Source organism: Cyprinus carpio, chromosome B10, assembly GCF_018340385.1.
Source record: "Cyprinus carpio isolate SPL01 chromosome B10, ASM1834038v1, whole genome shotgun sequence".
In the NCBI taxonomy this organism is placed as follows: Eukaryota; Metazoa; Chordata; class Actinopteri; order Cypriniformes; family Cyprinidae; genus Cyprinus; species Cyprinus carpio.
In genome coordinates, this window is record NC_056606.1 from 17,852,543 (window position 1) to 17,859,236 (window position 6,694).

The 6,694-nt window shown below is 39.3% G+C and overlaps 1 long non-coding RNA gene across 1 annotated transcript in view; it reads right to left on the minus strand.

The window, feature by feature from the left end:
• Positions 1-524: 524 nt before the first annotated feature.
• The window catches only part of LOC122138743, a 34,863-nt gene continuing 28,693 nt past the window's right edge, over positions 525-6,694 (minus strand). Inside the window, exon 3 of the long non-coding RNA XR_006155766.1 lies at positions 525-1,200. This is a non-coding gene — a long non-coding RNA (uncharacterized LOC122138743). The remainder of the gene's footprint in view (positions 1,201-6,694) is intronic.

A 6,694-nucleotide genomic window follows, 5' to 3' on the forward strand; every position in this document is an offset into this window, starting at 1 on the left:
AAAGAGAGACAACAAGTAATACAGTAATATAAATTTATTAGACAGTCTTAAACATTTACAGCATTTTAAAATACAAATATACAAGAGATGAACAGACTAATGGGCAGCTGTGGTCTGAGTATGTGAGTGTTTGTGTGTGTGCCACTGGACAGTGTGTGAAATCAGAAGGTCAAAGGATCTGTCTCTTCTCCACTTCCTTTAACGCAGGAGTGTATTTGTGTCAGACTCACCTGCTGAAACTGCTACTGTAAACTTATACACACACACTGCTTCATTTCTACACACTGTGGGAAAATATCAAAGGTTTGAGATTGAGAAAAAAAGAACAGAAAAGTATTTTTAATCAATACATTCATCTTGTTTTCCAGTAAAAATATAAACTTGCTGTAAAAAACAAAAACTAATATAGAATATATATATATATATATATATATATATATATATATATATATATATACAAGAGACAAATATATATATATATATATATATATATATATATATATATAATAAAACATTTAATTATATTGAAAATTGACAACAACTTAAAGATAACTTTGCTGAAATGTCTGCTTATAAGTACATTTATCTTGTTTTGATTTTTTTAAAAGGTAAAATAAGGCAAATATAAATATATATGTTTTGAATAATGTGGTATTATTTTATGGCATATCCTAGTAAACAGTAAGAATGCGTATAATAATATCAAGTTAATCTGCAAGTTCCCTTCAAGCTGAAAATAACATCTGCACCTAAAAAGAAGAAAATTAATGCAATTAAAACCATTAAGTATATCTGTAAATTATATTACAGCATTATATGAAATTATATTAATTGAATCTGTATTATTTTGGACACTCATTCACAACGGATTGTTTTTGTTTGTTTGTTTGTGTTTTTATGTGTGAGAGAGAGTGCATTTTAGGATACAGACAGGTTTATATATTTCATATCTCTGCCAGAGCTCACTGTATGCTGAAGAACAAAAATATGTCTGGGTTGTGTGTGTGTGTGTGTGTAAGAGAGAGAGAGAGAGAGAGAGAGAGAGAGAGAGTGTTTGAGGATTGCTGGGGTGCTCATGCAGCTTTTCGTGCAGGTAACAGGAGCACCTGCGGCCACCGCTAACCGCCAAAAAGCTCTGACTGGAGGAAGACGCTCAGAGCAGCCGCGGGGTCCACTGGAGTCCCATCGGCTGAGAGAAACCTGTGAGACAGAAGCTAATTATCCTCTAAAGCTAAAAGCTAGTTGTGGTTCAATAACTCCAGAGCGCTGCCAGCCAGATACTGCGTTTCCTTGGCAACGCCTCCACAGCAGTACTGCAGACATCACAGAGAAGGGCAGGCGGTCACAGGGTACACAGGGCAGGATGAATCGGGGAGGAAAGACTTTACGAGTGACGGGCCGAGTTATGGGTTGTTTGGGGATACGTTATATGGAATTATAGTGTGCTGAGATTGATCTGCTTTCTTTACGTTTGGGGTCCCAGAGACGTACTGTATGTATAAAATAATGACATTTTCAAAATTACTTCTGGTTTTCTATTCAAATTCTTGTAATATCTCTGTCTGACCTAATCAAACCCCCAGCAGACAGATATTATCGAAGCTTTAACCCTTGGACCACAAAGTAGACATGCACTTTTTTGAAATATGATTGTGATTATAAAGTGAAGGGTGGCATGGGAAAAAACTATCTTTTTTATTTGTTTAATATGTCTTTTGAAGTTTGATGCAAGTTTCAAGTTTAGAATCAGTTTTCATACGATTAGTGACAATGATGAAGTATACCAATCTGACACATCAAAGCACATTTTGAGATTCTGATCCCACTGAGTTTTGAACTAACCATCAAAACAACACAATCATACACAAATAAGGTGATTCTACACTCTCACAAATAAAGATTCTTTATTGGTATTGATGGTTTCATGAAGAACCTGTAACATCCTCGGAACCTTTTCATTGGACAAAAGGGTTGAAAAGTGAAAAGGTTGATTATTAAAATGTTCTTCAAACTGAGAAAAAGTCCTTTCCCAGAGAAAGGATCTTTGCGGAAACCGCAATGGCTCTTTTAAATATACCAATTTAGTATATTAAAAGTACAACTTAAGGGTAATTTTATTAAGTACATAAATAGGTAAATATATTTGTAATATACTTAGCATGAAATAAATGTATTTCAAATACATTTTAGTATATTTATTTATTTCTCACTAGTGTTAACAGTGGGTAAAATGATTTCTTAATAGGCTCAATATGACATGACTATAATAAAATGACTAATACGTGGCCTCCAGTGGCTTATTGCTTTAATAAAAGGGTGACAACAAATAATGATAAAACAAGCTTTGATTAACATGCAGTAATATTCTGAATGAACAAATTTAGCAGGGAGTAATATGCATAATGCAAGTAATATGAAACAGATTTGAGACTTGATCTGTTTTACCAAAATATTTGTTGTTATGGCCAATAACCGATATGATAACTGGAATAGCATTTACAATAGAATCTTCAAATTCTGTATTTGTAAAGTGAAATTAGAAATCAAAATTTCACGTACAGCAAAGATGATCAATGCCTGTTCAGTACTTTTGAGCACTAAAGTAGAATTTGAGTATATTGGAAAATGAATGTTTGTCATCATTATGCTCATCAATATATTCTGCACTATGAACAAGTGCATTCTGTGTCAGTGGCAGCATCGGGATGTACGCAGACATTGTGAGGCTCTGTGTGTTTGCACCTGTTATTTGTACCTGCAGTGAGCAGTGAGAAGGACCCACTGTTTCCTCTGACCTGCACTGATAGCATGCACCACAACAATCCCTGACAACCAATGGAAGAAAGATTCCTGTAATCCTGTAAATTCACCCGGCTCCTGCAGCTTCTCCTGCCTGAGCTCTTATTGCTTAATCTACTTTCAGTAGCTTTATCCCAGACAAATGTTCAGTTTATTTAAACCGCATGCGGTTAGCGAGAACACACACACTCACACACCATCAGCGGGCTCTTTTAATTCCTCAGTGGCCGGTCTTTATTTCCTGACATTTATCAAGGGAATATTTCTTGCGGTCTATAACAAGGGCAACTCCATCATTCTTGTGTGAACTAAACCATATCAGGTTAGGTATATTTTATATTTCAAAATGTTTGATTTACTGCTGAACATTGTTTCTCTGTGTACATTGATATAATACACATTTCATGTTATAAGTACAAGCATTTTTTATTTAAATTAAACTGCAAACATTCTTGTTGTCCATTCAGATAAAACAAAATAGTTTTACTTCAAAAATAAATGTACTTTTCTTATTAAGTCAATTAAGAAGGTTTATGCACAATTTATGAGAATTATAGCTATTATATATTTCATTATTCATAAAGTTATTTTATCAGTCTATGAATAAACTTTTCTCAGTCCATCCGTTTTATTTTTAAGATAATCTGACAGCCAGACTATTTATTAAACTATAAATAAATATTTATAAATATTAATAAAATATTAAACTATTTCAAATTGATTCATTCATTGTTTGCATGTCTTTTGCCTGTCTATCTTTCTGGATGTCTGTGTCTGTTTGAAAATGCTGGTCAGACTTGTCAGCCAGAAAACAAACCATTTTTTGCTCTGATACACACTAATGAAACTCAGTCCGATGTGCTGTCAGCCAAAAATGTAAATATGAAACCATGCCAGTGAGGCTGAGACATCAGACCCTGGTGTTTGCTGGACCATTCAGAAGTGGTCCGGTTATTAAATAACAAAATCTTTGTTCCTGGCTGGATCCAAGTCTTTGTTCCTTTTCTCATCTAGCTGATGAAACGGTCTGTGTGTGTGAGAGCGTGTGGGATGAGGGAGTATTTATGTGCTAGCTCAGATGAATAGTGTGAGCAGCACACAAGATTTTATCTGTGCGTTGGCACTGCCAGCCTGTGCCGAGTGTCAGACGGATCCTAATAAAACTGTCTGACCTAGCGTTGGGCACCAGGCTGGCGCTCGCTGGTCGTGGCTGACTGCTTGGTATGCACAGAGCATGGCAGAGCTTCAGCTGTTGCTGGGAGCTTCGTGGCACAGACCCAGCCTGATTAGTTGGCATCGGCCATTGTTCAGAGTGAAACCAAGCAGGGGAAAAATATAATTAGAGAGAGGGAAAGAGAGAGAGAGAGACACACAGAGAGTGACAGAGAGAGCAATAGGGGGATAGAGAGAGAGAGAAAGATAGATTTGTGGTGTGGGTAATTTAGCAAAATTAGGTTTTCAAAAGTTAAACACTCCAGGGAGATAAAGAATAAAGCCAGGCATTAGACTTAATGAGTTTACATCTTTAAAACAGGAAGGAGCCCACAGCTCCGTGCCAACCAGACCCCCTAAAACTACCATCCGTCTGGAGTTCAATGTCATTTCTGCTCAAAAACGACATGACGATACGTATAAACATGGACGCCTGTGCATGCCGTTCCTATAAACACAATAATCTGCAAGCCGCATGTTTTTCTAACAGCGAAGTCTTCAAGAGGTAATGAAGTCTATTCATAGAAATGGTTTTTGTGTAAATGAAGGTGTCAGCATATGTTGGTTCAATATGTCGCTCGCTTTTTTTTTTTTTACACAGACTCGTTTGGTTATGCATCAGACAGATTTTACGTTATTAGATTAGACAAAAAATTAGTGGATACATGAGGATAGATCCAAGCAGACTTGTTTCATAGTAGTGCAGGTGCTGGGATCTTCTATGAAGGGCGGCACTAGAAAAAACGGCTGCATGTTTTACCTTAATTTAAGACAAAATCTTTGCAAAATATCAAAAATTATTCCCGAATTCAAGATTTTCTTTTTTTCAAATCAAGTGTTTAATGATTTTTAGTTTTTTTTTTTTTGAGATTGGTGTTTTTAAATGATTGTTAATCTTATACCAAAAGAGACTGGTGTGGGAATAACTGATAATCCCGGCACTTCTGTGGCGACCAGACAGCCAGACAGAGCGATTAGCATGACGACCCTCTCCTGCACCCCTCACCCCAAAGAAAAACACCTCAGCAGACATACAGGATCAAGTTTTATTTAAAAAACAGAAGAAACCATCATCATCATCACCAGGCATGTGAACATATTGAACATTCAATCTCTTAGACACGCCAGTGCCGCATCCTCTCTCTGGTCCACCGTTTCTCTGTCTTATCGCTCAAAGACATCCGTCCCACGTCCGTCTCAGTCAGGACACGGCCAGGGGATTGAGTGCTTTTGCCCTCTGCCCAGGTCCCAAGAGCTTAACCTGTGATTTTTAGCACACAAAGCTCACAAGTTAGGGTCTCAGGGACCAGGAGGAGTGCAGCGGTGTCCACAAAGGTTAATGACACACACACACACACACACACATACACACACAAGTGTTGCACACTCACATCTTCTTTCGTCCAGCATAACAAAGATTATTGCTAATAATGTTCGGCCTATGGAAATAAAATGTGCCGTTTTGGTCTTCATTGCAGAGTTTAGAGCCACAGACACGCAGCGCACAGGTATATCATGCACCAAATGGCATGCACACAAAAGCAGACGAAAAAACCCCCCCAAAAATTCAGGTATGAGGAAACCAGGATGAGCGGTCGGATTTGAAGTTGTCCGTCGAGGGAGCAGACATAGCCTTTGTTGGTCGAGAAAAGCCTCCAGTCAGATGGTCAGTCTCTCTGTCTGTCTTTCTCTTTGTTCTGTGTTTTTCATCTTCAGGATCTCTGGTGTGCATATGGTGTGGAGTATGGCTGGAGTTTGAGTGAAGCTTCATATGTGTGTGTGTGTGTGTGTGTGTGTCTGTCTGTCTCCGTCTCGTCTCCCGCCACTGACTCCATTACATCGAAAAACATGTAGCGGCAATTGATCAGCTACGTTTAAGAGCCGGTGAACTGGCATTGGGGCAAAATTAGCAGAAAACGGCTTATGCAGCTCCCCACAAGATCACCCCACACCCACCCAGACACGCAGCGCCTTCGATTCCCCCTCACTGCTTTTGCAATAAGTTGTCTTTTTTGTGACTTTGTGAGTGCAGACGAGATCATGCAACCTCACAACACTAACTGAAAGCAAATACAATAATGCACACGGCAGCTAAAACATGCATGTCATTTACAATGCAAACGCACATCTGATGCACACATACACACCTTGAAGACTCCTCCTCCCCCCACAAACAAGAAGCATCGTTCATCTTCAGGGACCAGACGGTGTGGACACTCCCGGAAATGAGAGTGGCCGCCACGTGCCTCACACACACACACGCACACTGTCTACCTTCAAACCTGTGCCGACTTTGTTATCTTTAAGGAAAAAGAAAAAGAGAGATAGTGAGAGAAAAAGAGTGAGGAAGGAAAAGCATCCTCAGACAGTGAGATGTCACCAGAAGAAGACACTCGTGAGAACACCATCATCTTTATCAGCACCACTGCACATCCTCTCGTCACTGTTATCCTCCTCACACTCGTCTGTCTGACACGCACCTTTACTTTGGCGACACACACTCACCCGCTCATGCTCCTCTGGTCCGGACACCTGTCCCGGGCATCTCTGTACCCATACCTGGGCCGTCTGTGAGACCCGCTCTCGCTCTCTCGGTGTGACTGAGTGCCAGCGAACGGCAGATTCTGCAGCGAGAGCGATTCCCCCCCACCTGCCCTCCCCTCCGACTCTCTCCTTCCCTCCC